We start from the raw sequence: 12,373 nt of genomic DNA on the forward strand, positions 1-12,373 counted from the left end.
CAGAATGACATGAAGTTGTTAAAGTTTAATATAAGTTAATATATATTATGATTCCAGCTGATGCTAATAATAGGCAAGTCAGATTCCAGAGTGAAACCTGGGTTGACAGATCATAACTTTTAAATTTGTTTTTGTTTACCATGGAAGTCAATCACTGAACAGTCATAAGAGACTGCCAATGTAATTTTTAACAAACAAACATAGAACATATCCTCCAGTATCTATGCAACAAGCCTAAAAAAGAAAACACAACCAGACACGATAGTGACCATACTGTACATCAAAGAAATATTAGAAATGGTTACCTAACTACTCAGACCCCTTTCTGGCCTGTCAACCAACAAACAGCTTTCACCGGCACCTCACAAAGGTTAAAGACCCAACACCCTCATCTAACAGGTCAGACGTTATTTACTAGATACCCAGCAGAGACTGTGAAAAACACCACATAGGATAAACTGGAAGAAAACTGACGATATGAGTGCACGAACATCAACTCGCCACTGCCAGACATGACCACTACTCTCTCATTTCCAACCATACAGACAACGAATTCAACTGGGACATTGTAACCATCATAGCACAGGCAAAACAGAGAATTCCTTGAAACCTGGCACTCTAACCAGAACTCAATCAGTAAACACATTGAACTGGACTCAATATACAAGCCACTCAGATACAGAACTGGAAGTACCAAAAAGCAGAGACACATAAATACCAAGTGGGATAGACCACCAAAACTTTATCGAAGATGCACTGATGATGTCACCTAGCAAGATGACGAAAAGTCTGCAGAAAACCACATTAGCTCAGCAATCAAATCTACAACCACATCCACAATCCAAGCTACAAATCTTTTCAAAAACTCTTGAACATAAAAGTTTATTACAGAAAATAAAAACTGCACTACACTTTACAAGAACTATTGGAATAATCTCATTACAAATATCAGAATGAAATATTTATCCATTTTACCTCAGCAACATGTAATAAATATTCAAAGCTTAATGAAGAGTCACCCCTACCTCTCACACAAAAGCTTTTTGCTTAGCTGACACAACTATAAATGGTTTTCTTTCAACAAATTGTTGTGCATTCTTTTGATGCTATTTTCTTCAGTTAGTATTCTTCCCCAGCAATCCTGAAATGAAATGCTCCCTCAGCTGACTTATTACTTAACATAGATTCCCTAAAATTATGTCTTCAACAGCCTTATAGAATATCTTCTCCTCCAATACCTTCACAGACTTCAGTTTCTGGAACTTTCTTTTCACTGGCTTCTAAGCATCTCAGAACTTTTTCCCAGCGCTAACTATTTGAAAACTGCCACTATTAGTATTTCTGCTGTTATGGACCTCTTGGTTTGGCACAGACCTGCTTCTGGTCCTCTTTCTCTCTCAACTCTTGCAATTGTGTCCCCAGGTGGCTTATTGATTATTTAGCTGAAATCTCATGATTTCTTGTAAATATTCTTCTGAACTCAATATTAAAAATTACTTTCTGACCTTAAAAAAAGTCAGTTTTTTACAGAACAGAAACTAAAATTAATTTTTCTCTACTTTAAACTCAAGCTCTCAAATAATAATATTAGGAATCTTCAGAACAATAATTATACCTTTACTTACATTAAATTTCTTTACAAAATTTACTATCCACAGAGACCTACTTTTTCTTCCATTCGTTAAATCTGGCCAAATCAAAATGATTTTTAAATGACAGATTAGCGGTCTGAAATCTATTTAAATTGCTATATAAGATCTGATAATAAAAGAGTTCTTGTGGCACAGTGGTAGTGTCTCTACCTCTGGATCAGAAGGCTTGTGTGCAAATCACACCTGTGCTTGAGGTGTGTAATAATGTCTCTGAACAGGTTGATTAGAAAATATCTAAGATCAGATAACATATCACTTAATGAAAGGAAAGGAGAAGGCTGTGCTCTTGGGAAGGTCTTCACCAGAATTATTCTGGAATTCGTGTTCTCATAAATCATATAAGCAGGACCGCAGAGGATATTTATTGCAGGATAATGATAACTAGAGTATGACGGATAGTGACACAGTGTACAAACTTAAATGTGCACCAGTTAAATAAGGTCAGAATAAACAAAGATGGTAAAGAGACAAAAATTAAATGTTCTTTATCTCAATGCTTATTTTATTTGTCACAATATGGATGAATTGACAGTACAAATAGAAATAAAAGAATATGATATTACTTTTACAGAGACATGGTTGCAATGTGGCTAACTAGTTGACATTTCATTGAAATATGGACTAGGGAAAAAGCAGTGGGGTAGCTCTGTTGGTAAATGAAAGGATGAGTACAATAGCAAGAAATGGCCCTTGTTTCAGAATATCAAGATATAGAATCAGTTAGGGTCAAGAGAAAAAATTGCAACAGAAATAAGTTGCTGGTGGGATCAGTTTATCAGCTCTTTAATAGTAGTTATACAATAGGGCAGAATATTAAGTGTTATATGATCTTGACAAGCAGAATGCACTGGTAATCAAGTCCCATTACTGCATCAGTCATCCTATTAGTTTAAATGTTTAATTTCAATCATGAAAATGACCAATAGTTTTTCTTTGGTACTGCTATCCCGAAGAAAAGAGACGCTCATCATCTTTCCTTTATAAACTCAAAACAAAATGTTGTTATAACAGAAAACTTATTCATTAAACAAATGCTAAAATTGCTTAGTATCTAAATATAATCCAGAATTATAATTATAATACAGAATTATATCTCTTTCAAACCCCAAATAAAAACACATGCACAGGGCAGTAACGACTCCAGAATTTTTTTTTTGAAAAAGGATAATAAAACACCCTTATTGGCCAATGGTCTGTCAAATAAGTAGAGGTTGATGAAACCTGCCTGTCCAACAAGATTTTTTAAAAATTTAACCTCTTTTTAATCAACCAATTCAGAGATGCTATTACACTCCTCTAGAACAGGTGGGACATGAACCCAGGTCTCCTGGCTCAAAGCTATCACTACACTACAAGAGCCTTTACCTGGTCCCATCTTACTCCTAACCCCTAACCATCAAGCTTCTTGTTGACAAAATTGAAGTATTGACAGCTGTGCACTGATTGATGATCTTTCAGACTAAGATTTAGTTCAAATGGAACTTAAGTAAATCCAAAACTTTGGATGTAATAATTTTTCAGCTTTTTAAGGTTTTCAGCTGGTTGAAACATTGAGGTGTTGACTTTATCAGATTTACTGAAGAAAGATATAAATCTCGCAGCCTTACTGCTCCTTCTTCCTTTCTGACTCCCATCGTCCTTGAAGCAGAAGTCAAATCCAGCCGGTGTTGCTAGGCAGCCATCACCATGTAGGCTCCATAGTTTCTTCTAAAGATATATATTCTAACAATTAAGGGAATAAACTCTTTTTATTCCAGGAAGTTCAATATTATCCATTTTTTTTCCATGTATTTTATAAAAGTGTGTGTATTCCCAATATCATCAAAATTTAAATAGAGTTTGTAAGGAAGGTACTATAATAATCCCTACTTTAGTCTTCCCATTGACAGGACAAAGCAAATCAACAACAGTTATCTGAAAGGTGAGTTCCTTCAATGTATTTAAGACAGTTTCCTGGAACCTACCAGGAACAAGGTTATTTTGGACCCTGGGAATATTAATGAGGTGGGAATAATAAGGACCTCATAGTAAAGGATCCTCTCAGCAATTGCATTCATAACATGATAAAGTTTCATATTCAATTTGAGTGAGAAATGTGGGTCCACAACTAATGGCTTAAACTTAAAACAAAGACAATGACAAGGGTATGGAGATAGAGTTAGCTAAACTGGACTGGGGAAATAGGTTAAATGGTGAAATGGTGAGGATGTAGTGGCAGGTATTTTAGGGAAATACTACTCTCAAAAAATATTTAGTCCTTGATGGAAGAAAGATTCTACCAGAAAGATATACTATTCATAATTATTTAAGGAAGTTAAAGGGTGGTATTAAGTTGAAAGAGTAAGTGTACAGGATTAGTGATAAGGCAGAAAGCTGAGACAGTTTTAAGAATCAGCAAAGGATGCCTAAAGTAATAAAACAGAGAACCTGCCATTTAGTACGACAGAACTTGATTATTGCTGGAAAAAAGACACATGTGGCAAAGACCTTGCACTCATCAGGAGAATCTACAAGAAATGCCACACTAAAGGGGAAAAATATTCTGTGTGAGCGGCAAGGGCTAATTAATTTTCAAGTGGAGTCTAATTAGTAGAGGCATTGCCATGGAAAATGCACCAGGTAGATTATGACTTACAGTTAACTGCCCAGCTTTGTTTAAATTTTAGATCAGACAGGTTGACTCTGATTATTCAAGGCATTACCCTGAGAAATGAATAGAAGAATGTCTGTCACACAGTAAAATCTTGTTTTCTCTTTATACTAGTATTTCTTGCAAATTATCTTGAGTGGATGACAAAAAGTTTGTACAAAATATGTCTTTCTTCAGTATTATTAAAGGTGGGGAAATTGGAGTATGAGAGAAAACTAACAAAATTGTAAAAACAGACAGTAAATATTCTACAAGTATAAAAAGGTAAGCAAAATGAAAATGAGCACTCTTAAAGGGCGAGACTGAAGAATTAATAATGGAAAATGAGGAAATAGCAGAAGATTTGAACAAGTACTCTGTATCCATCTTCACAGTCGAAGGAAAAAAAGAAACATTCCAAGAATTGTTGAAAATCAAGTCTTTGAGAGAAAAGCATTTGAGATTCTAAGTCTGATCTTGATATGTTCTAAGTTGAACAGCTGTATTCTGCTGCTTTTCTTTATTTCAGCTCTGTCACTAAATCTGTATGGTAATTGTGAAGAAGGTCATGACAAAAGTCCATTGTGTTATTCCCCTTCTTGATCACACAAGGCATTAACTCCCTTAATTGATCCTCAATTGTACTGCAAGCCTACACTTTGGAGACATCATATTGATTAATACATTTTTTTGCTTTCAAACCATGTAGGATTGAGTCAACTTCAATCAGTCTCTCAATCAGTTCTACCTTGTGTTTCTGGATGAAATGTGATTCCTGAAGAAGGGCCTGTGCCCGAAATGTCGAATCTCCTGTTCCCTGGATGCTGCCTGACCTGCTGTGCTGTTCCAGCAATAAAGTTTCAACTTTGATCTCCAGCATCTGCAGACCTCACTTTCTCCTCCTGGATGAAATGTAACCAAGGCAGTGGAGTAACTGTAAAATAGAGCAAACTAACCACATGATGAAACATTCATATTTCCAATATTTTCTCACAGCATAATGTTCTTTTAATATTCCATTTGTGAATGTGTTTACTTTCTATCAGGATACCAGTACGTTATTTGAACAGACAAGGAAAATGCCACAACCCTTAAACAATTAACTGAGCATTGCATAAAGCACAACAGTGCAGAAAAAGTTATTCAACATAACATGTCCATGCTGGTGTTTATGCTCCATGAGTCTCTCCTACTTTTCACTTCCACTTCTATCCTTTTCTCTCCCATGCCTAGCTTCCCCTTAAACACATCTATGCTATTTTCCTCAACTACTTATGGTAGCAAGTCCCATATTCTAATTGAAATAAATTCCTCCTACATTCGCTACTGGATTTGTTAGTGACTGTTTTATATTTACGGGTCCCTAGTAATAGTTTCCCCAACAAGTAGGAACATTATTTTCTACCTTACAAAACCTTCTTTCACAATCTTAATGAATTTATTAGTTAAATCCTCAACCCTCTAGGGTGCGCTGCTTTAAAATTAGGGATTGCTCTTTTAGGACAGAGTCATAGAGATGTACACATGAAAACAGACGCTTCGGTCCAACCCGTCCATGCCGACCAGATATCCCAACCCAATCTAGTCCCACCTGCCAGCACCCGGCCCATATCCCTCCAAACCCTTCCTATTCATATACCCATCCAAATGCCTCTTAAATGTTGCAATTGTACCAGCCTCCACCACTTCCTTTGGCAGCTCATTCCATACACGTACCACCCTCTGTGTGAAAAGGTTGACCGGTAGGTCTCTTTTATATCTTTCCCCTCTCACCCTAAACCTATGCCCTCTAGTTCTGGACTCCCCAACCCCAGGGAAGAGACTTTGCCTATTTACCCTATCCACACCCCTCATAATTTTGTAAACCTCTATAAGGTCATCCCTCAGCCTCCGATGCTCCAGGGAAAACAGCCTCAGCCTCTTCCTATAGCTCAAATCCTCCAACCCTGGCAACATCCTTGTAAATCTCTTCTGAACCCTCTCAAGTGTTTTGGAACTTTGGACAGAGTTTGAGGGGATTTTCTTTCTCTTTTGTATAACTTTGGAACTCACTGCCTCAGAAGGCATTGGAGGGAGGATCACTGAATATTTTTAGGCAGAGATAGATAGATTTGTGTTTACAAGACAATGAAAGATTATTGGAGATAGATTAGAATTTTGAACACAGATTAGCTATGATCTTTTTGAATGGTGGAGTAGAAGGGAATGAATTTAATGGTAATTAAATGAATTGTGTACCTCTACTCCTAACTTGTACATTCTCTTCTTCAGAAATGGAGCCAGGCTATTCAATATTTCCTGATGGATACAATCTCTCAAGACCAGTATCAACCTTTTGCATTTTCTTCAGTTTTATTTCCATTTTATAAACATCACTATTAAGTGGTTGTTCAGACTGTCAACTTTAAAATGGGGATGTGAACTCTAACCCCAGGTCTGCATACCTTTTTATGTTCTCATTTTCAAAGTCTTACTCTGTTACATCAGGTGTAATTTGATATCCCTGATTCTAATAATGTTCTGTGTGAAACACACTTTTAACTTGCCACTTTGGTCTTCTATTTACATGTTACTGATTCATTGAACAATGGAAACAATATTCCACAATTGATTCTTTCAAATATTATCCTTACAAAAGTTTAAAATCATTTTCTAAATTTCCTATTAGATTCTCTGCTCCTGTCAATAAAGCCTCAACTACCAAAAACACTAATTTCTGGTATCATTCTTATGATTTGTTCAATCTTAAATTCCAATCTACACCTCCACTCTAAGAGAACAATTAACCAAACCTGATACTCTGGATTGGAAGTCCACCTTGGGCAGATGGTATTGAGCCTAAGAGATACTGGACATTCCACTTCAATCAAAATACATTCACCATGCTCTTAACTATCAGAAGCCAAATGACCTCAAAGGGAATACCAGAGAAACAGAGGCAATACAGATTTGAGAGGAGATAAAGGAGCACACAGTCTGTATAACCGCTAGCCCTCATCTGACTGGGGGGAGAGGAGAGAGAGAGATAGAGAGAGCCTTTTTCAACAATAAGCTTCTGCAGAAACAGCTTCTCTCCAGCTTACAGACCCAATAGGCAGCTTTGGAACCAAGAACCGCAGAGAAGCTGAATCAGGAAAACAAACCAAGAGCAGCATCACAACAAAGAACATCCAAAAAGGGGGAAACCAACCAATTGCTATCTGAATAAGAGTTTCCAGACACAGCCTATTCCGAACCAAGGGAGCCAGCAGCAAGAACCTCAGGAACTGGACGCACTTTAAAACTATGTTTTCCTCAGTGGTAAGCTGAAACTCCCAAGATCCCTAAATTCCAGCCGAGCGAGTAGGGAGAGGAAGGCAGGTGGTGACAGTGCAGGAACCCCAAGGGTAGGAAATCTGATTAAGGTTTTCTGTGATTAGAACTGCTGTTTAGCTTCTAATAATGTTTCAGCTGTATTCAACTTAATAGTGTGTTTAATTATTGTCCTCTATAGGTGACTGTGTGAATTTCACTGTTTATTACATTTGCCTTTATTCCTTGTATTATACTTACCTTTTGTATATAATAAATGTCGCAATTCTCTTGACCTGAAACACCTGTCTACTGCCTTCTTCATTTCACATTCCTAAGTAAGTCATAGAGTCATGTAGATGTACAGCACTGATACAGACCCTTCGGTCTAACTCGTCCGTGCCAACCAGATATCCTAAGCTAATCTTGTCCAATTTGCCATCACTTGGCCCATATCCCTCTAAACAATTCCTATTCATATACCCATCCAGATGCCTTTAAATGCTTAATTGTACCAGCTGTGGCTAAACCTGAGACACTCCATATGTAGTGTCTCCCACCTATCCTCCTCTAACCAAAAAAAGGACTGTGTATGGAGGATGGTAAGGTAGGGCTTTTTTTTCATTTTTTCAATCTCTCTTGGTAATTTAGAGTAGAGGAGATGGAGGCTTGGGCAGGGACATGCTCCTCCTGCAGGATCTTAGAGGTAAGGGTCACCAGTGGTGTCCCTGTTGACTTCACCTGCGAGAAGTGCACCCAACTCCAGCTCCTTACAGACTGCATTAGGGAACTGGAGCTGGAGCTGGATGAACAGGATCATTCGGGAGGCTGAGGGGGTCATAAAGAGGAGTTATAGGGAGGTAGTCACACCTAAGCTACAGGATAAAGTTAGCTGGGTGACTGTCAGGAGAGGGAAGGGGAACAGGCAAATAGTGCAGGGATCTCTGTGGCCATTCCCCTCAATAATATGTATACCACTTTGGATACTGTTTGGTGGAGGTGGGGGTGGGGGTCGGGGAACCTACCAGGGGATAGCCACAGCGGATAGGTTTCTGGCACTGAGCCTGGCTCTGTGGCTCAGAAGGAAAGGGGAGAGAATAGGAGAGTGACAGTGATAGGAGATTGAATCTTGAGAGGAACAGACAGGAGATTCTGTAGTCGTGAGTGAGACTCCTGGATGGTCTGTTGTCTCCTGGGTGCCAGGGTCAGGGATGTCTCAGATTGAGTCTAGAGGATTCGTAAGGGGGAAAGAGAACACCAGAAGTTGTGGTACACATCAGTACTAATGAGAAAGATAGGAAAAGGAAGGAGGACCTGAAAAGAGAATATAGGGAGTTAGTTGGAAGCGAGAAGGCAGGATGTGCAGACTAGTAACCTCAGGGTTGCTACCAATGCCACAGGCTAGTGAGGTTAGGAATAGAGAGTGAGTGCAGATGAACACGTGGCTGCAGGTCTGGTGTAGGAGGGAGGGCTTTAGATATGTGAATCATTGGGATACCTTCTGGGAAAGGATGGACCTATACAAGAAGGACAGGTTGCACATGAACTGGAGGGGCAAACTCCTGGGCAGGAGGTTTGTTAGAGGTCTTCGGGAGGGTTTAGCAGGGAGGTGGGAACCTGAGCTACTGATGGAGTAGGTAGTGAACAATCAGATACAGTGTGCAGAGAGTCTGTGAGGAGGGATAGTCACTTGATAGGGCAAATGTGCAGTCAGAGTGGTGGGTTGAAGTGTGTCTATTTTAATGCAAGAAGTATCAGGAATAAGGGTGATGAACTCAGAACATGGATCAGTACTTGGAACTATGATGTTGTGGCCGTTACAGAGACTTGAATATCACAGGGGCAGGAATAGTTAGAGTCATAGGGTCATAGAGATATATAGCATGTAAACAGACCCTTCAGTCCAACCCGTCTATGCCGACCAGATATCCCAACCTAATCTAGTCCCACCTGCCAGCATCCGGCCCATATCCCTCCAAACCCTTCCTATTCATATACCCATCCAAATGCCTCTTAAATGTTCCAATTGTACCAGCCTCCATCACATCCTCTGGCAGCTCATTCCATACACGTACCACCCTCTCCGTGAAAAAGTTGCCCCTGAGGTCTCTTTTATATCTTTCCCCTCTCACCCTAAACCTATGCCCTCTAGTTCTGGACTCCCTGACCCCAGGGAAAAGACTTTGTTTATTTATCCTATCCATGCCCCTCATAATTTTGCAAACCTCTATAAGGTCACCCATCAGCCTCCAATGCTCCAGGGAAAACAGCCCCAGCCTGTTCAGCCTCTCCCTGTAGCTCAGATCCTCCAACCCTGGCAATATCCTTGTAAATCTTTTCTGAACTCTTTCAAGTTTCACAACATCTTTCCGGTAGGAAGGAGACCAGAATTGCACGCAATATTCCAACATTGTCCTAACCAATGTCCTGTATAGCCGCAACATGACCTCCCAACTCCTGTACTCAATACTCTGACCAATAAAGGAAAGCATACCAAACGCCTTCTTCACTATCCTATCTACCTGTGACTCCACTTTCAAGGAGCTATGACCTGCACTCCAAGGTCTCTTTGTTCAGCAACACTCCCTAGGACCTTACCATTAAGTGTAAAAGTCCTGCTAAGATTTGCTTTCCCAAAATGCAGCACCTCGCATTTATCTGAATTAAACTCCATCTGCCACTTCTCAGCCCATTGGCCCATCTGGTCCAGATCCTGTTGTAATCTGTGGTAACCCTCTTCACTGTCCACTACACCTCCAATTTTGGTGTCATCTGCAAACTTACTAACTGTACCTCTTATGCTCGCATCCAAATCATTTATATAAATGACAAAAAGTAGAGGGCCCAGCACCGATCCTTGTGGCACTCCACTGGTCACAGGCCTCCAGTCTGAAAAACAACCCTCCACCACCACCCTATGCCTTCTACCTTTGAGCCAGTTCTGTATCCAAATGACTAGTTCTCTCTGTATTCCATGAGATCTAACCTTGCTAATCAGTCTCCCATGGGGAACCTTGTCAAACGTCTTACTGAAGTCCATATAGATCACATCTACTGCTCAGCCCTCATCAATCTTCTTTGTTACTTCTTCAAAAAACTCAATCAAGTTTGTGAGACATTCAGCCATGATTTCCCACGCACAAAGCCATGTTGACTATCCCAAATCAATCCTTGCCTTTCCAAATACATGTACATCTGTCCCTCAGGATTCCCTCCAACAACTTGCCCACCACCGACATCAGGCTCACTGGTCTATAGTTCTCTGGCTTGTCCTTACCACCTTTCTTAAACAGTGGCACCACGTTAGCCAATCTTCAGTCTTCCGGCACCTCACCTGTGACTATCGATGATACAAATATCTCAGCAAGAGGCCCAGCAACCACTTCTCTAGCTTCCCACAGAATTCTCGGGTACACCTGATCACTTTATCCACTTTTAACCATTTCAAGACATCCAGCACTTCCTCCTCTGTAATCTGGACATTTTGCAAGATGTCACCATCTATGTCCCTCCAGTCTATATCTTCCATATCCTTTTCCACAGTAAATACTGATGCAAAATATTTATTTAGTATCCCCCCCCATTTCCTGTGGCTCCACACAAAGGCCGCCTTGCTGATCTTTGAGGGGCCCTATTCTCTCCCTAGTTGTTGGATATTCCAGGGTTTAGATGTTTCAAAAGGTATAGTGGACGGGGAGGGGTGGGGGGGAGAGGTAAAAGAGGTGGAGGAGTGGCATTGCTAATCAGGGATAGTATCACAGCTGCAGAAAGGGAGATCATCGAGGAGTGTTTGTCTACTGAGTCAGTATGAGTAGAAGTCAGAAACAGGAAAGGAGCAGTCACTTTATTGGGAGTTTTCTACACTCCCCCCCCCAATAGCAACAGAAATACAGATGAGCAGATTGGGAGGCATATTTCAGAAAGGTGCAGAAGTAACAGGGTTGTTGTGGTTCTGTTCGCCGAGCTGGAAGTTTTTGTTGCAAACGTTTCGTCCCCTGGCTAGGCGACATCATCAGTGCTTGGGAGCCTACTGCGAAGCGCTTCTTTGATGTTTCCTCTGGTGTTTATAGTGGTCTGTCCCTGCCACTTCCGGTTGTCAGTTTCAGCTGTCTGCTGTAGTGGTTGGTATATTGGGTCCAGGTCGATGTGTTTCATCCACAAACTCCATCAACAAACACATAGACCTGGACCCAATATACCAACCACTACAGCAGACAGCTGAAACTGACAACCGGAAGAGGCAGGGACAGACCACTATAAACACTGGAGGAAACATCAAAGAAGCGCTTCGCAGGAGGCTCCCAAGCACTGATGATGTCGCCTAGCGAGGGGACGAAACGTTTGCAACAAAAACTTCCAGCTCGGCGAACAGAACCACAACAACGAGCACCCGAGCTACAAATCTTCGCACAAACTTTGAAGTAACAGGGTTGTTATCAGGGGTGACTTTAACTTCCCTAATATTGATTGGAACCTCCATAAGTTCAAATAGTTTGGATGGAGCAGTGTGTCCAGGAAGGGTTCCTGATTCAATATGTAGATAGGCTGACTAGAGGGGTGGTCATATTGGGTTTGGTGCTTGACAACGAACTATACCAGGTGTCAGATCTCTCAGTGAGAAAGCATTTTGGTGATAGTAATCACAACTCCCTAACCTTTACTATACTCATGGAGAGGGATAGGAGCAGATGGTATGGGCAAGCATTTAATTTGGGGAGGGGGAATTACAATGCCTATAGGCAGAACTGGGGTGCCTAAATAGGGAACAGATGTTATCAGGGAAATGCATGACAGAAATGTG

The sequence above is a fragment of the Chiloscyllium plagiosum genome, unplaced genomic scaffold, assembly GCF_037043375.1.
Source record: "Chiloscyllium plagiosum isolate Xiang-an unplaced genomic scaffold, Cpla_swu_hap1 HiC_scaffold_30, whole genome shotgun sequence".
NCBI lineage: Eukaryota > Metazoa > Chordata > Chondrichthyes > Orectolobiformes > Hemiscylliidae > Chiloscyllium > Chiloscyllium plagiosum.